Genomic DNA, 27,140 nt, shown 5'->3' with positions numbered 1-27,140 from the left:
AGGCGGCTGCCACGGAGCTCAGGAAATGGCGGTCGGCTCCACAGACTTGGGCCTGGCGTGCAAGGATGGCTCTGGGCAACCCTTGAACTCGGACGCTTGACAGCGTGGGGTGCACTGAAAGGGAGAGGCGGCGCGAACGAGCCTCCCCCACCTCCCCAGGTGGAGGTTTATCAGCTACACCCCAGCGCTTCACTCGGCCACCTGAGTTGCCCCCGCTCCTGCGGCACAGGGCCTCGCTCAGCCAGCTGAATTGCGCCTGCTCTTGTTATTACAGCGTCTCACCCGCCATCCGGATGAATTGCACCCACTCTTGCAGTACAGCGAGAGGCGGCTGCCACGGAGCTCAGGAAATGGCGGTCGACTCCACAGACTTGGGCCTGGCCTGCAAGGATGGCTCTGGGCAACCCTGGAACTCGGACGCTTGACTGCTAGGGCATGGGCCCCATTCCCAAAAGCGTCCCCTCAGCCTTGAAGATTCTACAAGAGTCACCGGGGCCCCCGACTCCCGCAGACTTACGGTGGGGAGCGACTGCCATGATTGCTTGCGGAATGGCCACGACGGAGTCACAAGATGGTGGTGCTCTCATGCTGACGCCAGCTTCAGTCTGAAACATCCAGAAACACTGTAGACTACCAATTCGATTAGTTCCGGTGGAGCCCCAACGTGACCCGGTAGAGAAGAACTTGCCCTCCCCTCTTTGACTGATGGTTCTTGCTGCCTGTCCCTTCTGTCATATGATGCGCCGCGTTAGCGCACCCGGAAGTGCTCCGGTGCGCGAGGCGCGAAAAGCAGCTACCCGGAAGCGATCCGGGCGCGGCGCGGAGCGTGTAACGTAAGCATAACAGGTCATGTGACTTGTTAATAAAACTTTTCATTGGTTCATTTCACTTTTGAGTTCCAAATGATGTAAGGCTAGGTCATCTGACCTAAAAATAACACTTTCGTTGGTTCGGACTGGGAGGGAGCGCTTAGCTCCTGCCCCCTCCCCAAGTCTCTCTCGGCCAGCTGAGTTGCCCCTGCTCTTGCTATTACAGCATCTCACCCACCATCCGGCTAAATTTCACCCACTCTTGCGATACAGCGACTCTTCCATTCTGGACCTTGTCCCACAATCCGTTTGACCTGAAGACACGTCCTGCGGTGCCCTCGCAATGCGGCCTGGTCCCCGAATGTGTGCAGGGGGACGGTATTTCTCGCTCGGCCAGCAGAGTTGCGCCCACTCTTGCGGCCTACGACATGGAGAGGCCGGGGCGTTGACTAGGCGGGGCCTCCGGCAGCAACCACAGTGCCAACGATCGCTGCTAAAGGAGGGGAGCCTTGCCGGGGAGAGCCACTGATCTGAAGAACGGCTGCCTGCGGTGCCTCCCTGAACCGCTTGACGGAGGCCCCCCAGGGGCGGTGTGGTGGCGAGGACTGGGAGGGTGCGCTTAGCTCCTGCCTCCTCCCCAAGTCTCTCTCGGACATCTGAGTTGCGATTACTCTTGCGGCCTACGACATGGAGAGGCCGGGGCGTTGACTAAGCAGGAGCCTCTGGCCGCAACCACAGCGCCAACGATCGCTGCTAAAGGAGGGGAGCCTTGCCGGTGAGAGCCACTGATCTGAAGAACGGCTGCCTGCGGTGCCTCCCTGAACCGCTTGACGGAGGCCCCCCAGGGGTGGTGTGGTGGCGCGGACTTAGAGGGGGCACTTGGCTCCTGCCCCCTCCCCAAGTCTCTCTCGGCCAGCTGAGTTGCGCCTGCTCTTGCTATTACAGCGTCTCACCCGCCATCCGGCTAAATTTCACCCACTCTTGCGATACAGCGACTCTTCCATTCTGGACCTTGTCTCCCCAGAGGTACATCACCTTACACAGACATGCACTCTGATCTCCTTGGTCTCAGTCAAGCATCAATAGTAAGATTTTCATAGGTGAGTGTAAGTGGGGGCAGTTTGAGGACCTGACTGCATTGGAAAGCAATGTGATGCGGTGCCTCCCTGAACCGCTTGACGGAGGCCCCCGAGAGGCGGTGTGGTGATGCGGACTGGGAGGGGGCGCTTGGCTCCTGCCCCCTCCCCAAGTCTTGTTGCCCTGGTGTGGCCTGAGATCGCCCCCGACATAGGCGGCCGGCTCCGGTGGTCCGGCGGAACTTTTTGCCTTTTGGTGACTCTTCCATTCTTGACCTTGTCCCACAATCCGTTTGACCTGAAGACACGTCCTGCGTCCGGGCCCCTGAATGTGTGCAAGGGGACGGTATTGATTGGATCAAGATGGCGGCTTCACACAAAGCTGACTCCAGTGTTGCTGCTGATGCTATGCAAACAAAAACTGGTTTTCAGTTTGTACATTATTCAGGATTTTTCCATCCTAGGCTGGTTGAGAGTTTGTAGAACAATGGCTTCAGATTTTCAACATTCTACTCTTCAACATTCTTCATAAATGTAACAATGTGAGACTCACTAGGAGAACGGCCGTTTATCTTTCCTTTCAAAATGCTGCCAACAATATTTTCTGAATGGAAGACACCATCTTGTAGCATAAAAGGCTGCGTCAAGGGTGGTATTGCCCAGAATGTCTTGTTTTCTAGTGCTCGTAATGACGAAGCCAGAACTGCCGAAAAGGATTCTGGTCCTGCCGCTACTTAATGGAGACATTGAACTATACTCTGGACCTGCCTGGCCTCGACCAAAATGGCGCCAGTATGGGAGCGACTTGCAACTCCTTATGACGTTCTAGTTACTTAGCCTTGACGTTATGGGGGATGTATGCGGTCTTTGTGCACATGGTGGGCGGGGAAGGGTACTGACTGGGAATACGGACAACCTTATTGATGTCGATTTTTCATTATTAATTATTGTATTAATAAAGCTTCGAAGTAATGTTACCCATGATACTCGCCCATGGTGTGCGTATAGACGATTTTATTGTAACTGATCCTGTTATACTTTCAATTAAAAAATCAACCTTCACTGATCCTACAACCGTTTGTCACGTTTAGTTTTTTCAATTAAATAGCTCGCTTGTTACATACTCCTATACCCCTGGCTTTTGAAAGACACCATCTTGTCAAATAAAGGGCTGCGTCAAGGGTGGTATTGCCCAGAATGTCTTGTTTTCTAGTGCTCGTAATGACGAAGCCAGAACTGCCGAAAAGGATTCTGGTCCTGCCGCTACTTACTGGAGACATTGAACTATACTCTGAACCTGCCTGGCCTCGACCAAAATGGCGCCAGTATGGGAGCGACTTGCAACTCCTTATGACGTTCTAGTTACTTAGCCTTGACGTTATGGGGGATGTATGAGGTCTTTGTGCACATGGCGGGCGGGGAAGGGTACTGACTGGGAATACGGACAACCCTATTGATGTCGATTTTTCATATTTGATTATTGTATTAATAAAGCTTCGAAGTAATGTTACCCATGATACTCGCCCATGGTGTGCGTATAGACGATTTTATTGTAACTGATCCTGTTATACTTTCAATTAAAAAATCAACCTTCACTGATCCTACAACTGTTTGTCACGTTTAGTTTTTTCAATTAAATGGCTCGCTTGTTACATACTCCTATACGCCTGGCTTTTGAAAGACACCATCTTGTACAATAAAGGGTTGCGTCAAGGGTGATACTGCCCAGAATGTCTTGTCTTCTAGTGCTCGTAATGACGAAGCCAAAACTGCCGAAAGGGATTCTGGTCCTGCCGCTACTTATTGGAGACATTGAACTATACTCTGAAACTGCCTGACCTCGACCAAAATGGCGCCAGTATGGGAGCGACTTGCAACTGCTTATGACGTTCTAGTTACTTAGCCTTGACGTTATGGGGGATGTATGCGGTCTTTGTGCACATGGCAGGTGGGGAAGGGTACTGACTGGGAATACGGACAACACTATTGATAACGCAAAAAAAACGATTTTTTTTTTTTGCCCCGCGGGGCCCTTTTAAAGCCTCCACATCAAACCTAGGGGGTCAGGGAGGATCTACTATGCCCCCTTATGGTCATTTCCCCCTTCGTTTCGGCCTCCTCTTGTCTCTCGAGAGACAAGGTTGCGGCTGTTCCGGACTGTTTAGAATGTTGACAGACACCGAAGAGCCAATCAGCTTCGCTTCGCAAAGTTCCATTATGCGAAAAGTACGCGAACCGGAGGACTACCCGGGACGCTGTTACAGATATATATATATTTTTGAACGTTAATTTAGCAAAATCCACTGGAGCACATATATTGAGACCTAGCAAAGGCACATCGGGCTAACAGTCCCTACAATTTTGCCAAGTTTTGTGCAAATCCATTCAGCCGTTCGAGATAAAAGTGAGGCCAACCGCCCTATGGAAATTAACATGGGAAAAACGTGTTTTGGGACCCCCCTTTTTTCTCGGCCCCCCCTTGACGAACCCCCCCCAAATTTCCAGGAGCTGCTCGGAAACAAAATGTGCCATTTTCCTGAAAATTTCAGCCAATTCCGTCCACAAACGCCAAAGTTATTAGACATAGAATTTTCAAAAATCCCATAGAGAAAAAATCCTAACTATATATACCTACTGCCGACCGCCAGTCGGTAATATATATATATATATATATATTCACTGAAAAAACCATAGGTTATAGACCATATATAGTTAGGAATTCGCATTTACAAAACCTTATTTTACTCACACAAAACCATTGAAATTCCATATATAGTTAGTTGCACTAACTATATATCGCGCACCCGCAATCCACTGCTGATGATGTCACATATTACATCATTCATGACATGGTCAGTGACATCACTGATGACATCACTGATGACATCTCAAATGACATCACTGATGACATCTCAAATGACATCACTGATGACATCACTGATGACATCTCATTTGACATTACTGATCACATCACTGATGATATCATTCATGTGATAATACGATGAACCTCTTCAGACTCTAATATAACCTTAGATACAATCAGTGTAAACAGACACTCACAGACTGTCACTCATCCATGGAGTTACTCACACACCTAGTCAGTCATGCAAAGAATCAATCACACCTCCATTTCCTCAACTATACAGTTATACAAACTTTACTTATTCAAACATATACTAACACATATTTACTCTCTTATACAATCCCTGATACAAGTTCACAATAATCCATACAGCCACTCACACATTCACTGGCTCTTATTCACAGTTATTTATATATGTCAACTCTCACATGTACTGTGTTTTACATATGTACTTACTTTGACATGTAGCACTGAGATATCCATTCACTCACCAATACACTCATGCACACAGTCAACCGCCCATTCAGCTGTTTCCACATGCACTTTTGAAACCATACATCTAGTGAATCAACTGCTCACACATCTATGCACAGAGTCATACACCTCCCAGCCACCCACACACACACTCAGTCTCCCATACAAATACTTGGGCAACCAATCAATAACCCATATAGTTACTCATATAGCTACTTATCAACACATGCAACAGTTTACAGAACAACAGACATAATGATGCACAAATTAAGGCAGTTTAGTCACTAACCCATGCACTCAGTGAGACACATTTAATCACTCAATCATACAGTCAGTCATACACCTACTAAATCCTTCATCCAGACACTTATACATCCACTCATTCTTCAATATGTAAGACATATTTTAACTTTACAGAAACATACAGTCACTGGATGTTGTCATCAGTGATGTCATCAGTGATGTCATTTGAGATGTCATCAGTGATGTCATCAGTGATGTCACTGACCATGTCATGAATGATGTAATATGTGACATCATCAGCAGTGGATTGCGGGTGCGCGATATATACTTAGTGCAACTAACTATATATGGAATTTCAATGGTTTTGTGTGAGTAAAATAAGGTTTTGTAAATGCGAATTCCTAACTATATATGGTCTATAACCTATGGTTTTTTCAGTGAATTTTCAAGGTTTTGTAAATGCTAATTCCTAACTATATATGGTCTATAACCTATGGTTTTTTCAGTGAATTTTCAAGGTTTTGTAAATGCTAATTCCTAACTATATATGGTCTATAGCCTATGGTTTTTTCAGTGAATATATATATATATATATACATACATATATAAACATATATCATCTGTATATCTATATAAATACAAACATAAATGCATGCATACATATACTTATATGCATACAGATGCATGTTATTTACATGAAAGTTGAAAAAACACTAATAAAAGCAAAGCTAAAAAGCCACCTCATTACAAACAGAATGGCTTTAACTTAAACAAGGGCGAGATCTATTGCATTTTCAATGCTTGTTTACTTTGGTTCCATCAAGAAGGCATTCAGATGTGTCACACATTTGCCATAAATTCTGAATGTTAGCACTCTAGTTGCACATTAGATCACTGTAGTAAAGCTACTGCTCACCAGGGACGTCTGCTGCTGGTATTCAAAGTGCATGTTTCAGTCTGCATGTCAGAATTTTTTTAATGAAATAGAAGAGGATTTGAGAAGTCACTCAAAATGATCCCTGATTTTTCTTTCTGAAGCACTAATCATACTTTCTATGGCAAAATTAACCCCCTCATGTTGTTCCTTTTTAAATTGAGTGAGACTACAACTCCCAGAAGCCTCCGCAACACGAGCGGAAGTCGCGTCGAGGCTTGGCGCCCGGAGGCGCTGTTTAAGGGGCTGGCCTTGCTGGGGAGCGGGTGTTGGCGCCTAACTGTGTTCCAGCGCGCGAGCCTACCTGCTCGCCTGTCCACCTTCCTGCTCGCCTGTCCGCATCCTGGGACCCAGATCTGCCACCAGCCTCGCCTGAAAGGGGTCCAGAGCCTCCACCACCGCGCCTGCTGTCTCCTCCCCCCGCCGCAGCCCTCCAACACCGGGTCTGCCGCAGAGCGGGGGAGTTGAGACTACAACTCCCAGAAGCCTCCGCGACACGAGCGGAAGTCGCGTCGAGGCTTGGCGCCCGGAGGCGCTGTTTAAGGGGCTGGCCTTGCTGGGGAGCGGGTGTTGGCGCCTAACTGTGTTCCAGCGCGCGAGCCTACCTGCTCGCCTGTCCACCTTCCTGCTCGCCTGTCTGCATCCTGGGACCCAGATCTGCCACCAGCCTCGCCTGAAAGGGGTCCAGAGCCTCCACCGCCGCGCCTGCTGTCTCCTCCCCCCGCTAAGCCCGGGCAAAGGGCGGGCCCTCTGTGGCCCTCAGAGGCCTGAGGAGTCTGGGCTGGGCACTACCCCCTGTTCAAATCCGCACCGATCACCAAGGTATTATATATCTGTTGTTTAAAGCTTACTATAAATGGCCCCCATGGAGTCCAAACCCTCTGCCAAGAGCACGGCAAAAAAAACGCCCATTAATACATGTTCCATTCACAAGGAACACCACTCAAACTAAAACACCGTTACCAACATTAACTGCAATTGATCGTATGCTCCAACAGACAATCGTGGTGGTAGCGAATGCCATTGAAAATACTGAGAGACGATTGTCCCTACCACCCAGCACTTGCCTAATTCAGCAGATAGCACAACCTGCCGACAGTAATGTTCATAACATAAATGTGACAGCATTATCAAATGATTCCATCTTGATGCAATCTTATACTGGTCTCCCCGGGGCTGCGCCACCCCCGATGGAAGATCCTCCTACACTTCCAGCAGTATTTCAAGATATGGATAGCCGGCTGTCCCTAACTCCTAATTTACAGATTAATGTAACATCATCTGAGGAACCGGGGCCTGGCAAGGCGCCTAGTGCAATCTTGATTCCCTACGACAATGAAGATCCCATCCACACAACTGACCTTCCTAATAACAGCAGTTTTGATAGTACGACTAATGACGGCACTGTCCATCGTAGATCCAGACGCATGTATAATAGAAAACTACCTGCCATTGCTAGGGGGTGTGCCAAACAAAGGGGTAGAAGAAAGAAGGCAACCCTACCACCAGTATTATCAGAACAGACCAATGAAAGCGAACCACCACAGCCAAATTTGGGAACCACAGTCAACGGGGCGTCTTTAATGTGTCACATCATGGATGCTATGAAGCTCCTTATTGCTCCCCTCAATGACAAGCTTGAGCAAATATGTAAAAAGGTGGAAAACCTGGAGAAATTGAGCTTAGCCAAATTAGACATCCTCGGACATCTGGGCCCACAAGTTACCCAAACCATCTTGAATGTACCGACTGTGAATAAGGCTAATACGACTGTCAACAACACTTCTAAACCTCATGTTCCACTCGACAGAATTGTGAACCTTATGGCAGCTCCTGGAAAGCCTGCAAATTCACATAACACTCTAGCCAATACCTCTAATGGGCCTTCAACATCCTCCTCCTCCTCTAGGGTAAGAGGAGAGATGCACATGGGTCACTCTTCAGCAAGTGGGAACCCACCAGCGCGCAGTTACTATAACAATATTATCCCTGCTGTGATCAACCTCCCACCAGAAAGTAGGCCATACATGGCTATTCTTGCCAACGTCGCAAAACTTAAACCCTCCCAATTTGAAAATAGTGAAACACTTAAAAACAAAATTTTACACTGGCTTGTCCACAATTGTGGATTCCCCCTAAGTGGGGCAGGCCAGATCATTTCAACTCAAAGGGTAGGGTGGGTGGGCCCCAGCAAAAAGGAAATTAACGGGGACTGCATAATCATAAACTACAAAACCACCGAATGGGCAAGAGATTCCATCTTGAACGCGCCCATCCCCTCAGACAACGATTACAATACCACCCTGTTCCCACTGGACTACTTTTATAGAAACCTGGTGGGCTTCAAGATTCCGGTGCAGAATTTTAAACACCCCAGAGCAATTAACACGCCTTATCCTCTAGCACAGCAGGCTCCAGCGCAATCAGTTGGGTACCCCCTGACCTTTCATGACCCAAACAATCAGTATGTTCCACAACATCCTATGAATCTATATAGTATGCTAAACCCTAACTATTTTAACAACCACAATGCCATTGGGTCTGGGTCTGGGCCTATTTATGGTCAATTTGCAGTCCCAACAGCAAATAGATTCCAGATATTTAATTCTTTAGACGAAAATGATTGACTCGAGAATACCCCGGTTGAAGAACTTCCGGAAATTGAGGCCCCTAGGTTAATGACCGGTAATACAGCAGGAGAACCTCCAACAGACATCCCTGTAATAAGCCCAAATGATTTAACCGTGATAGAAAATATCACATGTACTGTTGAAAATCACCTGGGAAACCCAATAATACCATCAGCCACAACTGTTCCTGATCCATCTCAAGTAGCCTTGGAGGAGACCTTGAGGGCTATTACGTGGAACATAGCTGGGTTAGCTTCTAAGGTAAACACCCCCATATGGGCCGATTTTATTAAACAGGGTTATGACATAATCTGCCTGCAAGAAACCTGGGATAGGGCTGAAGTACATGTCGAGGGATATACCTCTTTCAATGTGTTGGCCGTGGCTTCCCATGCTGGTCGAGCCAAGGGCGGGCTAGTGACTCTGATATCTACCGCATTGACTGAGTTCTGTGTTAGTGATCAAGTAGTCTTAGGAGATCATGCTTCCGTTTTGCGTTTGGCCCACAGCGGATATAGAGACTTAATAATAGTGAATTTTTATAACAATATTGCAGGGCACAAACAGGGAATGTTTATTTCTGGTATTGAGCAGGCCATTGATGCAATGTTACTTAGTACACCTAAACCAGCTGCCATACTATGGACAGGAGATTTTAATATCAAATCATGTACTTATGCACTCAAGGGGGCATGCGGCCATAGGGAGGAGTACTCGGGAAGGGAAACAACATGTGTATACAATCACTTCCCTCATAATAACCTTGGCAGCGCTCTGAATAACTTATTGGCTAAATACGATCTGGAACTTCTCGAATGCAATAAGAATGCAAACAACGCCAGATGTCCGACATTCCATGGAAGGAACAGCCAATCTTTTATTGATCATATCATGGTATCTTGCTCTGTAACCTATATTAATGTCTGGGTGATTGAACAAATGGTCAGTGATCACAACAGCGTAACTGTCGAATTGCTGGGTTGGGGGACCAAAAAGAATTCCTATGGTCGACCAATCCAGGACATCGCTGTAGGAAGACCGAACGGGACGAGGATGAAGTGGACAAAAGTTGACCCCGCTAAATTTGTTACCAATGTAATTACAAACTGCTGCGGAGAGGTGGAGTACTGCCTATCCCCGACACCACGCCCACAAACCCTGCTATCCAAATTTTTAACTATAACAAAAACTATTGAGAAATCACTGACACGCAATATCCGGAAACCAAGAAAAGTCAAGACGGCGTGGTTTGATGACAATTGTGCTCAGTCATTAAAAAGGTTAAAAATTTTGCTTGATGCCACACCAAGAGACTCTTGCAAGATTAGGGAAGAGCGTCATAACTATAAAATTGCACTATCCACCCGGAAGAAAGAACTACAGGACGAGGCCTGGGCAAAATTAGATCAGGCTGCAGAAACCAAAGATCATAAACTATTTTGGGACACTGTAAATAGTCCGTTCTTGAAGAACGACAATATTCCTGAACTAACCTCACATGTTAGTTGCCAGGCCTGGATTGTACACTTTACTGAGATTTTTAACTCTGATTTTACTCATGATTTTATTCCTGTTCCAAATCTTAATGTCTTAAATGATATGCCAACCTGTTTTAAATGGGAGAAATTATTGTTTTCGGTGTCTTTAAATGAGGTGATTGAGGCAATTGAGAAGAGTAAGGGGGGGAAAGCCCCGGGCCCAGACGGGGTCCCCGTGGACTTCTTCAAATCCGAGATCGCTTTATGGGCCCCTATTCTAACACGCTACTTTAATGCTGCTATTGAGGATGAGTTGCCAACCTCATGGGGTCAATCCATCTTGGTGCCACTCTTCAAAAAGGGTTCAAGGGCTGAAGCACGGAACTACCGCCCAATTTCTCTCTTAGACTCGTCGCTAAAGATACTGAGTTGCGTGCTTCTGGTAAGACTAGAATCCTGGGTTGAAGATAAAAATGTCCTTTCACCTATTCAGTATGGGTTCCGAAGAGGTATAGGAACCATGGAGCAGTGCGTGAACCTTGAACTTATCATCGGCAAGTACACAAGAGCCAAGGAGGGGAATTTGTTCATGTGCTTTGCCGATCTAAGTTCTGCATTCGATCTAGTGGAACACGCACTGCTCTGGCCAACACTACTCGCTATGGGCGCACCCCCAGAGATCATTCACCTACTGGCCAGAATGTACAGCAGCCTTTCAAGCAAAGTCAGATTCGGATCAAACAGAGAATGCACCCCCTTTTTTAAAATTGGTAGAGGGATCCGACAAGGGTGTGTGCTAGCCCCCTTGTTATTCTCCCTTTTTATAAATCAGGTTGACCAATCCTTACAAGAATCTTTAGCTGATGCCCCTATTATTAATGGTAAACAAATACCCGTCCTCTTATATGCGGACAACGCTGTCCTGATTTCCAGGACCGCGAATGGGCTCCAAAAGCTAATTGATAAATTTCACATTTTTATTAAGGGCAGAAAGCTTAAAATTAACAAGGGCAAGACTATGACCATGACCTGTGGAAAGAAACTAAAGAAAAGCAAGTCATTCTTTTTAGATGGGGATAAACTTGAATCTGTTCAACATTTTTGCTATTTAAGTATTACCTTCTCAGGAGATGGGAGATGGGTAAACGAGCAATCCTGTGTAGGCATGAAGATGACTAGAAACACAAATTGTATCTTCAGATTCGCTTCTAAATTGGGGGGGCCGTAGAATAAGAGAGATGATTTCCATCTACAACTCAAGGTGCATGTCGTCTGCCCTATATGGAGCAGGGATATGGGGATATAATCCCCAGATTGCCCAATCCATCCAGCAAGAGGAAAACAGGTACTTGAAACGCTTACTATGTCTCCCTGCTTCAGCGTCAAATGAGATCACTCATAGAGAGCTAGGTTTAAATCATGCCACAGATCTGATTGCATTGCGTCCTCTTTCCCTTTGGCGATCCATATGGGCTAAAGAAGAAACTAAGTTCACCCAGGAAGTAATCGTAGACTGTATTAAACTGGATCAGTATTCAACATTTTCTCTTGGTACAAGATCCTTTTTGATCAGGACATTTTTAAAGATATTTTAACAGAATCAGTTTTAACGAAGCGTGACCTTAAAACCACCTTTATGGATCACGCAAAAGGAGCCAGAATGAAGAAGTATGCTATGCAAGTTTAAACTGCATTTGGAGTATAATTTAAGTATAGGATTTTCATCCTATCTCACATTTTTTAATATTAACTCCCACCGCTTTGTTTTAGCACGCCTGAGGTTGGGTATAGTCCACCATCTGGTGGCTTTCCCTATTGTAAAAAAACCCGGGTTATGCCCGTGCCCATGCGACGGGAAATCTAAACAGAGTATCTGCCACTTTTTACTATTTTGTAATTTTTATACTGGTTTTAGAAAGTTTTATCTGAAGCAACTATTTTTGGAATACAGTACGTGCAATATAAGAGCTGCAATGCAACTGTTGTTTGACTTGTCCTCCCCGAATGTGTGTTACCGTGTAGCCATCTATATTCTTAAATGTATTGGGCACAGGAAATCAATTATTATATGAGCCCCCTTCTTTCCTTTATCCCCCGTTGGTAAACACATCTAATGAACAACTGTGAGTTACTGTTAAACTTTTGCATTTCTCTTATATGAATTTTATCCACTCTGTATTTTTACTTGTTGATTGTATCCTTGATAATGATTACCTTCCGGCTTTGCACTTTTTCTTGCACTAATGTCTTTTTTCAAATTCTTTTAAAACAAACCGCTGCTAAAATACCTATGATATCTAATATCTATGAGACCATACAGACGTTGCACTTTACTTATAATTTTGCATATTTGCACATACCAACTGCACTTTATGCCTATCAAAGGTCTTTTCTGATTTGCACTATTATACCTGGCGTGTTTTGCACTAAACCTTAACTGCTGCTAAATAATATACTGTGACCAAATTGAACTCTGTATATCAATGAGATATATCTTATGAACTTAACAAGATTGGCATGGTTATTGATATAATTTTAAATAAGTTTCATTATTTCAACCTACACAAATATGTTTTCATACAGTATTGTTGTATGTTGCTATATGGTTGTACTTGTACAAACCGAATAAAGCATTTTGAAATGAAATGAAATGAGTGTTTTCAGACTTACCACTTCATTCCAATCAAGATGGCTTCTGGTGTGCCATACTTTTGTCATAAGTAAGACTGTTAGCGCTCTAGTTTTTCTTTAGAACACTCTGGGACATTCTGTCATTGGGCTATACTTGGGGTACATCTGGGTGATATTTGGGCTACATTTAGGCTCTTTTGTCTCTGGTGGCCATCTTGGGAGACTGTATGTCAGAATTTTTTAATGAAATTGAAGAGGGTTTGAGAAGTCACTCAAAATGTGCCCTAATTTTTCTTTCTGCAGCACTAATCATAATTCATATGGCAAAATATACCCCCTCATTTTGTTCCTTTTTAAATTAAATGTTTTAAGAGTTACCACTTTATTCCAATCAAGATGGCTTCAGGTGTGCCATACCTTTGTAATAAGTAGGACTGTTAGCGCTCTAGTTGTTCTTTAGAACACTCTGGGACATTCTGTCATTGGGCTATACTTGGGCTACATCTGGGTGATATTTGGGCTACATCTGGGCTCTTTTGTCTCTGGTGCCCATTTTGGGAGACTGCATGTCAGAATTTTTTAATGAAATAGAAGAGGATTTGAAAAGTCACTCAAAATGTGCCCTAATTTTTCTTTCTGCAGCACTAATAATACCTTCTATTGCATAATATACCCCCTCATTTTGTTCCTTTTTAAATTAAATGTTTTAAGAGTTACCACTTTATTCCCATCACGATGGCTCCAGGTGTGCTATACCTTTGTAATAAGTAGGACTGTTAGCGCTCTAGTTGTTCTTTAGAACACTCTGGGACATTCTGTCATTGGGCTATACTTGGGCTACATCTGGGTGATATTTGGGCTACATTTGGGCTCTTTTGTCTCTGGTGGCCATTTTGGGAGACTGCATGTCAGAATGTTTTAATGAAATAGAAAAGGATTTGAGAAGTCACTCAAAATGTGCCCTAATTTTTCATTCTGCAGAACTAATCATACTTTCTATGGCAAAATATACCCCCTCATGTTGTTTCTTTTTAAATTAAATGTTTTAAGAGTTACCACTTTATTCCAATCAAGATGGCTTCAGGTGTGCCATACCTTTGTAATAAGTAGGCCTGTTAGCGCTCTAGTTGTTCTTTAGAACACTCTGGGACATTCTGTCATTGGGCTATACTTGGGCTACATCTGGGTGATATTTGGGCTACATTTGGGCTCTTTTGTCTCTGGTGGCCATTTTGGGAGACTGCATGTCAGAATGTTTTAATGAAATAGAAAAGGATATGAGAAGTCACTCAAAATGTGCCCTAATTTTTCATTCTGCAGCACTAATCATACTTTCTATGGCAAAATATACCCCCTCATGTTGTTTCTTTTTAAATTAAATGTTTTAAGAGTTACCACTTTATTCCAATCAAGATGGCTTCAGGTGTGCCATACCTTTGTAATAAGTAGGACTGTTAGCGCTCTAGTTGTTCTTTAGAACACTCTAGGAGGCTGCAGTAGAACACAAAGGAATCAACTGACAGTCTCTGTCCTTGTTGGATGTACATGTTTTACTGAGAATGTCAGACTTCATTTTCACATGACTGAGAAAGATAATGTGAATTTACAGAAAATATGCTTTCAGTTTAGCTTATAGATCCCCTTCCAAACCACTGTGGGAAAATCATGAGATATTAGTTTTCTTTCAAACAATATTCATGATATCACAGCAGAAGGTTTTTTCACATGGTAAAATCACCTTAGAACCCACCACAATTCCTAAAACGAGTATGGTACCATCAACAAATGATTTATAATGTAACTAAAGTCCTAAAACCCTCTATTAACTACAATGCTTTTTAATGAGGTGCTATCATGTATATTGGTCCCAAGATGGCTGCCAACACTTCTTGGATGAAGTCCTGACAGCCAATCAGATCAGATGTGTGGTTAGGCTCCGCCCAGATATATATCTTTTTTTGAACCTAAATTACTCAAAATCCACTGGAGCACATATATTGAGACCTAGCAAAGGCACATCGGGCTAACAGTCCCTACAATTTTGCCAAGTTTCGTGCAAATCCATTCAGCCGTTCGAGCTAAAAGTGAGGCCAACCGCCCTATGGAAATTAACATGGGAAAAACGTGTTTTGAGACCCCCCTTTTCTCTCGGCCCCCCCTTGATGAAACCCCCCCAAATTGTCAGGGGCTGCTCAGAAACAAAATGTTCCATTTTCCTGAAAATTTCAGCCAATTCCGTCCACAAACGCCAAAGTTATTAGACATAGAATTTTCAAAAATCCCATAGAGAAAAAATCCTAACTATATATACCTACTGGCGACCGCCAGTAGGTAATATATATATATGTATATATATATATATATATATATATATATATATATATATATATATATATATATATATATATATATATACCTACTGGCGGTCGCCAGTAGGTATATATAGTTAGGATTTTTTCTCTATGGGATTTTTGAAAATTCTATGTCTAATAACTTTGGCGTTTGTGGACGGAATTGGCTGAAAGTTTCAGGAAAATGGAACATTTTGTTTCTGAGCAGCCCCTGAAAATTTGGGGGGGTTTCATCAAGGGGGGGCAGAGAAAAAAGGGGGGTCCCAAAACGCGTTTTTCCCATGTTAATTTCCATAGGGCGGTTGGCCTCACTTTTAGCTCGAACGGCTGAATGGATTTGCACGAAACTTGGCAAAATTGTAGGGACTGTTAGCCCGATGTGCCTTTGCTAGGTCTCAATATATGTGCTCCAGTGGATTTTGAGTAATTTAGGTTCAAAACAAGATATATATCTGGGCGGAGCCTAACCACACATCTGATCTGATTGGCTGTCAGCACTTCATCCAAGAAGTGTTGGCAGCCATCTTGGGACCAATATACATGATAGCACCTCATTAAAAAGCATTGCAGTTAATAGAGGGTTTTAGGACTTTAGTTACATTATAAATCATTTGTTGATGGTACCATACTCGTTTTAGGAATTGTGGTGGGTTCTAAGGTGATTTTACCATGTGAAAAAACCTTCTGCTGTGATATCATGAATATTGTTTGAAAGAAAACTAATATCTCATGATTTTCCCACAGTGGTTTGGAAGGGGATCTATAAGCTAAACTGAAAGCATATTTTCTGTAAATTCACATTATCTTTCTCAGTCATGTGAAAATGAAGTCTGACATTCTCAGTAAAACATGTACATCCAACAAGGACAGAGACTGTCAGTTGATTCCTTTGTGTTCTACTGCAGCCTCCTAGAGTGTTCTAAAGAACAACTAGAGCGCTAACAGTCCTACTTATTACAAAGGTATGGCACACCTGAAGCCATCTTCATTGGAATAAAGTGGTAACTCTTAAAACATTTAATTTAAAAAGAAACAACATGAGGGGGTATATTTTGCCATAGAAAGTATGATTAGTGCTGCAGAATGAAAAATTAGGGCACATTTTGAGTGACTTCTCAAATCCTTTTCTATTTCATTAAAACATTCTGACATGCAGTCTCCCAAAATGGCCACCAGAGACAAAAGAGCCCAAATGTAGCCCAAATATCACCCAGATGTAGCCCAAGTATAGCCCAATGACAGAATGTCCCAGAGTGTTCTAAAGAACAACTAGAGCGCTAACAGTCCTACTTATTACAAAGGTATGGCACACCTGAAGCCATCTTGATTGGAATAAAGTGGTAACTCTTAAAACATTTAATTTAAAAAGAAACAACATGAGGGGGTATATTTTGCCATAGAAAGTATGATTAGTGCTGCAGAATGAAAAATTAGGGCACATTTTGAGTGACTTCTCAAATCCTTTTCTATTTCATTAAAACATTCTGACATGCAGTCTCCCAAAATGGCCACCAGAGACAAAAGAGCCCAAATGTAGCCCAAATATCACCCAGATGTAGCCCAAGTATAGCCCAATGACAGAATGTCCCAGAGTGTTCTAAAGAACAACTAGAGCGCTAACAGTCCTACTTATTACAAAGGTATAGCACACCTGGAGCCATCGTGATGGGAATAAAGTGGTAACTCTTAAGACATTTAATTTAAAAAGGAACAAAATGAGGGGGTATATTATGCAATAGAAGGTATTATTAGTGCTGCAGAAAGAAAAATTAGGGCACATTTTGAGTGACTTTTCAAATCCTCTTCTATTTCATTAAAAATTCTGACATGCAGTCTCCCAAAATGGCCACCAGAGACAAAAGAGCCCAAATGTAGCCCAAATATCACCCAGATGTAGCCCAAGTATAGCCCAATGACAGAATGTCCCAGAGTGTTCTAAAGAACAACTAGAGCGCTAACAGTCCTACTTATTACAAAGGTATGGCACACCTGAAGCCATCTTGATTGGAATAAAGTGGTAACTCTTAAAACATTTAATTTAAAAAGGAACAAAATGAGGGGGTATATTTTGCCATATGAATTATGATTAGTGCTGCAAAAAGAAAAATTAGGGCACATTTTGAGTGACTTCTCAAACCCTCTTCAATTTCATTAAAAAATTCTGACATAGTCTCCCAAGATGGCCACCAGAGACAAAAGAGCCTAAATGTAGCCCAAATATCATTCAGATGTACCCCAAGTATAGCCCAATGACAGAATGTCCCAGAGTGTTCTAAAGAACAACTAGAGCGCTAACGGTCTTACTTATGACAAAAGTATGGCACACCAGAAGCCATCTTGATTGGAATGAAGTGGTAAGTCTGAAAACACTCAATTTAAAAAGGAACAACATGAGGGGGTTCATTTTGCCATAGAAAGTATGATTAGTGCTTCAGAAAGAAAAATTAGGGATCATTTTGAGTGACTTCTCAAATCCTCTTCTATTTCATTAAAAAAATTCTGACATGCAGACTGAAACATGCACTTTGAATACCAGCAGCAGACGTCCCTGGTGAGCAGTAGCTTTACTACAGTGATCTAATGTGCAACTAGAGTGCTAACATTCAGAATTTATGGCAAATGTGTGACACATCTGAATGCCTTCTTGATGGAACCAAAGTAAACAAGCATTGAAAATGCAATAGATCTCGCCCTCGTTTAAGTTAAAGCCATTCTGTTTGTAATGAGGTGGCTTTTTAGCTTTGCTTTTATTAGTGTTTTTTCAACTTTCATGTAAATAACGCACCGTTTTCACCAAATCGACTTTGCCCAAGCACACCCTTCCCTTCGGCCAACAAATCCCAAAAATTCGGCACACCTGCCGATCCACTCTCCCTACAGCTCACCAAAGCCCCGTCCCTCTAGCGCAACTGGAACACCCCAAATTCACCTTCTCCATGCGCACCAAAAACTCCCATTGAATAACATGGCAATTCGCTACTCCGCACAAAAATTGCTCTTTAAAGCCCTTCCACTGCTCCGATCCGCTTCAAACTTGGCTGGACACTAGTTCCAGCGATTCCCTAACATCTCTCCAAAAATCAGCCCAATCCATCCACTGGAACGGGGACGAATTTCAACCCGAATACGCGCCCCCCGCAAAGACAAAAAAAGCCATAAAACGGCCAAATCTCGACCAAAAACCGCCAAAATCCCTCAAAACCTTGCCAACACCAATACGCACGAAACTGAACCGGCCCCTCAGCCCTAGGCTCCGGGAACCCTACTTAATTGACCCAAAAGCCCTAAAAAAGCAACATAATACACACGAAAACGCCCTAACAACCCTAAAATGCATATAAGTATATGTATGCATGCATTTATGTTTGTATTTATATAGATATACAGATGATATATGTTTATATATGTATGTATATATATATATTCACTGAAAAAACCATAGGCTATAGACCATATATAGTTAGGAATTAGCATTTACAAAACCTTGAAAATTCACTGAAAAAACCATAGGTTATAGACCATATATAGTTAGGAATTAGCATTTACAAAACCTTGAAAATTCACTGAAAAAAACATAGGTTATAGACCATATATAGTTAGGAATTCGCATTTACAAAACCTTATTTTACTCACACAAAACCATTGAAATTCCATATATAGTTAGTTGCACTAACTATATATCGCGCACCCGCAATCCACTGCTGATGATGTCACATATTACATCATTCATGACATGGTCAGTGACATCACTGATGACATCACTGATGACATCTCAAATGACATCACTGATGACATCACTGATGACAACATCCAGTGACTGTATGTTTCTGTAAAGTTAAAATATGTCTTACATATTGAAGAATGAGTGGATGTATAAGTGTCTGGATGATGGATTTAGTAGGTGCATGACTGACTGTATGAGTGAGTGATTAAATGTGTCTCACTGAGTGCATGGGTTAGTGACTAAACTGTCTTAATTTGTTGTACTGTAAACTGTTGCATGTGTTGATAAGTAGCTATATGAGTAACTATATGGGTTATTGATTGGTTGCCCAAGTATTTGTATGGGAGACTGAGTGTGTGTGTGGGTGGCTGGGAGGTGTATGACTCTGTGCATAGATGTGTGAGCAGTTGATTCACTAGATGTATGGTTTCAAAAGTGCATGTGGAAACAGCTGTATGGGCGGTTGACTGTGTGCATGAGTGTATTGGTGAGTGAATGGATATCTCAGTGCTACATGTCAAAGTAAGTACATATGTAAAACACAGTACATGTGAGAGTTGACATATATAAATAACTGTGCATAAGAGCCAGTGAATGTGTGAGTGGCTGTATGGATCATTGTGAACTTGTATCAGGGATTGTATAAGAGAGTAAATATGTGTTAGTATATGTTTGAATAAGTAAAGTTTGTATAACTGTATAGTTGAGGAAATGGAGGTGTGATTGATTCTTTGCATGACTGACTAGGTGTGTGAGTAACTCCATGGATGAGTGACAGTCTGTGAGTGTCTGTTTACACTGATTGTATCTAAGGTTATATTAGAGTCTGAAGAGGTTCATCGTATTATCACATGAATGATATCATCAGTGATGTGATCAGTAATGTCAAATGAGATGTCATCAGTGATGTCATCAGTGATGTCATTTGAGATGTCATCAGTGATGTCATTTGAGATGTCATCAGTGATGTCATCAGTGATGTCACTGACCATGTCATGAATGATGTAATATGTGACATCATCAGCAGTGGATTGCGGGTGCGCGATATATAGTTAGTGCAACTAACTATATATGGAATTTCAATGGTTTTGTGTGAGTAAAATAAGGTTTTGTAAATGCGAATTCCTAACTATATATGGTCTATAACCTATGTTTTTTTCAGTGAATATATATATATATATATATATATATATATATATATATATATATATATATATATATATATATATATATATATATATATATATATATATATATATATATATATATATAAATATATCTGCAAATACCTCGCAGCAGCGCTTCCTCAGTGAAACACGAGGCAAGGACCAACTTTTTTCAGCATCTTGTTTATTTAGCCATTACACAGGTAGTCATAACGCGTTTCGGCCGTCCCAGCGGCCTTGGTCACATGGCGTTACAGATTGCTTTAGCCCTTTTTAAAGTGATATTGTGCAGTCACATGTTCCAATGATGGACATAAACAAAATACTACATGTAGAAATACATTTGCTGTTTGTTTCTCATCAATGCCATTGCAGAGGATAGTTGATAACTGTATGAATACATAAGTTAATCCTGTAGTTTTTTTGTAGAAAAAATATATATACATTTGAAATTTCAAATCTCATACGACAGAGTATTTTTATCTTTTCAATCATATACATAGCAGCATAAATGCCTTTGACTCCTCAATTTGTACTGAGAAAATTATGTCAACCTTGTCCATCAAGTAAATTAATAACTACTGTGCATAGTCAGTGCTCACCAACGTGTATTAAATCATAATACAAAAAAATAATAATGATCACTACTATTTCATAATAGTAGAGAAAAGAGGATCCAAAAAAAGAAAATAACTTTATCTATAAGGACCATACAACAAAAGATGAATCCATAATGAACATATTTCCAGCCACTGGATACTCGGAGGAAGGGGATATAATACCGTTTGATATTATTTAGTTCTGTTAATTCATTCTCACCTTCAACCATATTATTGCACATATTTTTAAAGTGACTTCGTGTCAACTAGAAAAAATATATAATTTTTTCATAAAGTGACATTGTGCGAACAAAGTGCAGATACAAGTAAAGTGGCTGGTGCTAGGGGGTTATACTGGAATGAGATGGTTTAAGGAGGGAAAACCTTCCCTCTATTCAATAAGAATTATAATCATAGAATACAAGACAAGATATAATCATACATTACCAATGTAGCACATATAGAAAAAATCACACCATAAAACCAATCTATAAAAAAGGGAATCGGTGACATGACTAAAATCAGCTATCATGACAAACATTAGGATAAAAAGACTACCCCAATATTCAAAAAGACGGCTAAAATCAATCAATTCATATATATACACATACTTCACACTATATGTATAAATTATACACAATATATTACAATATAAATACATATGTGCAAAAAGTGCAAGGTATGGTCCAACTCCTCTTATACTATGGTGTACTATGGTATATTGGTGTTAACTATATGGCTATAATGTGGCATTATCATGGGCTGATCATAGGTATGTGTGGAGGTCCTCCGTGGTGTTAAGACCTCCCGGCCACTTTGAATTAAACTCCAGAATATATTTGGTTTCAAGCCTGCGCATGCACGCCTCTCTGTCACCTCCTCTTTTTGTGAGAGGGATTGATTCTATTGCAAAGTATTTGAGACACTGAGGCTTACTGTTGTGACATGCCTCAAAGTGTCTGGCCACCGGATAACTCTGATCCTTGTTAACAATGGCGCGGAGATGCTGTAAGATACGCTTGTGGATTTGTAATTTACTGCTACCAATATATTTGAGTTTGCAGTCACATTCAAGTACATACACACAGTATTCAGTTCTACAGGTTAAATGCTGTTTTATCTCCCTCGTAGTTCTTGGAATTACTGTTGTGTATTTTTTGGTGTTGACACCATGTTGGCAAGCCTTACATGCCAGGCATTTATAGAAGCCCCTGCTGGTGGGTCGCCACGGCTCTTTGCCTATGTATTCCTCACTGTTTTTTGAGAGGATGGAGCCCATGCTTAAACTTTTACGAAAAGTTATGGAAGGATTTGGGGGCATCACATCACCAATCATTTGATCATCTTTTACAAAGTGCCAGTTTCTCCTGACTATACTCCTGATTTCTTTCTCCTGCTTGGAGTATGTCAGTACTAGTCTGACTTCATTAGTTTTGTCACATTGTTTTACTTTCTCAATCAACAAATCACCTCTTTCTTTAAGCCTGGATTTCCTTATAGCAGTGTTCAGTATCTTGGCAGTATATCCCCTATCTACAAATCTTAGAAAACGTTCATGTTGTTTCACAATCATGTCATCATGGTTACTGCAAATACGGCGGATGCGTAGCATCTCGTCATAAGGTATAGATTTGATTAGATGTTGGGGATGAGCACTCGTGGCATGTAAAAGAGTGTTACCTGCCGTCGGTTTCCTAAAAAGGGTACTGGTAAGAATACTGTTAGATATAAAAACCTGTTCATCTAAAAATGTCACCGATTCCCTGCTTACATCAGAGGTAAAATGCAAATTAAGATCATTTTCATTGATTTCATGTATGAAATTTAAAACACTTTCCTCAGAGCCACGCCATACAATAAATAAGTCATCAATGAAACGAAGCCAACAGGTGATGTTTGTGGTGCAGTATTTTTCAAATTTACGCTTGAGGACCAGTTCCTCCCACCACCCCATAAACAGGCACGCGTAACTGGGGGAGAAACTGGCCCCCATTGCTACACCTTGAACCTGTTGGTACATTTGTCCGTTAAAAATGAAGAAGTTATTATTAAGGCAAAATGTTAGCATTTCTAAAAGCATTTTGGTATGTTGGGCCAGTTCGATAGGCCTGCGGCTCAGATAGTATTCACATGCACACAGGCCATCTCTATGCTTTATGCACGTATATAACGAGCTAACGTCCAACGTTACCAACAGCAAATCTGGGCTCCACACTACCTCCTCTAGTTTTCGCAGAAAGTCACTAGAATCTTGTACATATGACTTTAGAGATTTCATGTGTGGCTGCAAAAAATAGTCAATGTACCTTGAGAGGTTTTCCAGCGGGCCACCACAAGCTGCAATTATTGGTCTGCCCGGCGGCTTGGTAATACTTTTATGGACCTTTGGTATGAAATATATATATGGAGTGAGTGGATGATCTTTTTTAACATACTTAAACTCATCTCCACTTAACATGCCAAGGCCCTTCCATGCCACCAGGTTCTTACATAAGGCCTCTAGCATTGCCCTGTATTTCTGGGGGTTGCTCTTGGTATAACATTGTGGATCGTCTAGTTGCCTATGGGCCTCCTCAAGGTATTCCGTGGTAGGCCATAAAACAATATTTCCGTCTTTGTCCGAATTCCGAACTATAACTTCAGCATCTTTCAACTTGGTGGACAATTGTTTTAATTTTCTCTCCTGATTCGTGAATTGTCGCTTATTACTTCGGCTTAAATGGGGTGGTTGGTTTCATCTGACCACTGGATGCCCCTATCTCCTGTGTGCCCATAGTCTCATCAATCCCCAACTGGCACATATCACGATATAAATTTAGGTCACTTACTACCAGTTCAGAGGTACTTATCGCTGGTCTTGTCGGAGCATTTTCTGTGCTGGCTGTTTTATTTAAGAATTGTTTCTTAAGTTTCAATTTTCTTATGAATCTGTAGATGTCTGCCCTCGTAGTAGTGTAGGAAAAATTGGACTCAGGGCAGAAGCTTAAACCTAAGCTTAGGAGTTGCTCTTCTGCAGCTGATAGTTGTACTGAGCTTAGGTTAATTATAGATTTTGCTTGTTTCTCCTTGCTGGCTTGATGTCCTTCACAGCTCACAGTGTTAGAAGGATCCATAGTGTTGTCTCTGGCTAGGCCTGGGGTTTCTTGCTCCTCCCCCGTCCTCGGCCTCGTCCCCGCTTGGTTGTCTCGCCTTTGTTTGGCAGCTTTTCTTCTGCCCCTCCTGCGTTGGGATTTGGTTGGGACAATTTTCCCTGGGAGTGCGATATTAGGGTTGCCTTTCTGCTGTCTTTCAAGACCGCCAACTCTTCCCCCATTGTCAGAACAACATTGCTTTTGCCCCTTGCACCTTCGTTGTCAGAGCCACTTTCTGCGGCAGAGCTGTATATAGATACATCTTCAGATTCAGCTGGTAATGCCCCTGTGCTGGCTGCTCCTCTTTTACTTGCTGTTGCTCTTCTTAGATTATCATAGCGACGTGCAAAGGTGAATATTTGGCCATTTGCGTAGTCGTCCCGGTCTCTTTTAAATTTATATATTTTTCTTGCCTTGATTTTTTCCTCCTCCTTAGATAATCTTGTTGTCATTTCATTCCTCATTTTGGTTGTTAGTGGGGTTTCCTTCTCACCCTGAAGTGCTTTTATTTTCTCCTCAAGAGTGTCTATCTTTTTTTGGAGTTCCTCACCATTGATTTCAGCAAACTTCACCAAAATCTGCATTAGTTTCCGTGAGGATTCAAGATTACATTGACCCCATTCTTCCATCATTAGGGGGTTGGGTGTCTCGTAACTGGGGGCCAGCATGATGCGAAGTCCTCTGGGGACTCTCCCTACATCCAGATATCTTTTGAGGGAGCGAGCTTCCCACCATTTAGACTGTTCATTTCTTTTCAGTTTTTCTAATTCCCTGAACAAGTCTATGGCGGTACTGTTAGCTGCACCTTCTGGTCCCCCTGTCCCCACCTCCTTCTCAGTAACCACCTCCTGCTCAATGTCATCAGAAAACATTTCTTGCGCAGCGAGCTCACGGGCCCTCCATACATCGCCTGACATTTTCTGGCTAATGGCTGTAAACTATTAAAGTGCTGAATAACGTGTTTAGCACAAAACCGCTTTTTTTGCTTCAATAGTCTCAGTCAGCAGCAGCTGACTCTAGCGGTAAAACACGTACCTCCTCAATCCGACAGTCACCGCATGTGCTTTCTCCTCTCTGTGCCTCTGGCTATGCTTCCATAAAGACGCATATCGGGATCAACTGCTTGCTTTCATATCGGCGCCACACGGCGCCCACAAAGCGCGCTGATCACTTTTCTGCGCCCGGTATGTTGTAGCCTCAGGGTGAGAGATTACTCTAGCGTTCTCCAGCGTTTCCGGTGTTCGGGCGGTGCACAATCGGATGGCTCCACTCCTTCCCTTGAATGGGATTTTCAAAGTGCCCCCGGGGTCCCCGCCAACTCTCCTCCACGAGGAAGGAGCTCGGAAGGTACCGGGTGACGAAGGACTGCTTGCTGTGAAGCCGGCTTTCATAGGAGGGGGTCCAACATCGGCAGCAAACCAATGCCGATTTTTATCTGCAAATACCTCGCAGCAGCGCTTCCTCAGTGAAACACGAGGCAAGGACCAACTTTTTTCAGCATCTTGTTTATTTAGACATTAGACAGGTAGTCATAACGCGTTTCGGCCGTCCCGATATATATATATATATATATATATATATATATATATATATATATATATATATATAATATATATAAATATATATATATATATATTACCTACTGGCAGTCGCCAGTAGGTATATATAGTTAGGATTTTTTTGAATAGGGATTTCTGAAAATTCTATGTTGAATAACTTTGGCGTTGATGGACGGAATTGGCTGAGATTTTCAGGAAAATGGCACATTTTGTTTCTGAGCGTCCCTTGCAAGTTTGGGGGGGTTTCGTCAAGCGGAGGCCGAGAAAAAAGGGGGGTCCCAAAACGTGTTTTTAACATTGAGTTTTCCATAGGGCGGTTGGACTTTTAGCTCGAACGGCTGAATGGATTTCTATGAAACCGATGTGCCTTTGCTAGGTCTCAAGATATGTGCTTCAGTGGATTTTGAGAAATTAACGTTCAAAAAAATATATATATCTGTGACAGCGTCCCGGTTAGCGCCCCGGTTCCCGTACCAGACGCGTAACGGAACTTCGCGAGGAGAAGCGGATTGGCTCTCCAGTGACTCTCAACATTCTAAACAGTCCGGAACGGCCGCCATCTTGTCTCTCGTTAGGATCGAGACAAGAGGTGGAAATAAACGAAGGGGGAAATGAATGAAAGGGGGCAAGGTATACCCCTCCTGACCCCCTAGGATTGATGTGGGGGCTATTAAAGGGCCCCGCGGGGCAAAAAAAGAAAATAATTTTTGGGGGATTTTTCGCGGTGGAAGCGCTACCCAGTACGTGAACCGGGTAGCTCACCGGTAGCTTGACGGGAGTCCGCCATCTTGTGTTTCGGACAAAGTTAGTCACAAGATGGAAAATAAACAATGTTGGGAATGGGTATAAGGGGGCACGGGAGACATATCCTGACCCCCTAGGTTTTCTGAGGGTGGCTGAGGAGGCCCATATATGTAATGATGTCATGAGTGATGTCACTGACCATGTCATGAGTGATGTAATATTTGACGTCATCAGCAGTGCATTGCACGCGCAAGTTATAGTGAGTCCAACTAACTATAACGTGGGAATTTCAATGGTTTTATGTCAGTAAAATTTCCAGCTAACTATAACTGGTGTGAAACCTCTGTTATTTTCAGTGAATTTACTAGGTTTTTTAAATGCTAATTCCTAACTATAACTGATGTGAAACCTATGGTTTTTTCAGTGAATTTCAAATGTTTTTTAAATGCTAATTCCTAACTATAACTGGTGTGAAACCTATGGTTTTTTCAGTGAATTTCCTAGGTTTTTTAAATGCTAATTCCTAACTTTATATAGGGCCTCATACCTATGTGTTTTTTAGTGAATTTCTAAGGTTATTTAATAGCAAATGTCTATAGCTAAGAAAGGTATTTTTTTCTAAAAATGAATCCTATATTGTATATTAATATAATACTATTTTTGTTGAAGTATGTTCCTTTTTCTTTTTTTATGTTTCACCCTGGAGCGCTCCCGGTGCGCGTACCGGG

This window comes from Lissotriton vulgaris, chromosome 4_1, assembly GCF_964263255.1.
Source record: "Lissotriton vulgaris chromosome 4_1, aLisVul1.2, whole genome shotgun sequence".
Lineage (NCBI taxonomy): Eukaryota > Metazoa > Chordata > Amphibia > Caudata > Salamandridae > Lissotriton > Lissotriton vulgaris.
This window is presented reverse-complemented; position numbering follows the sequence as displayed.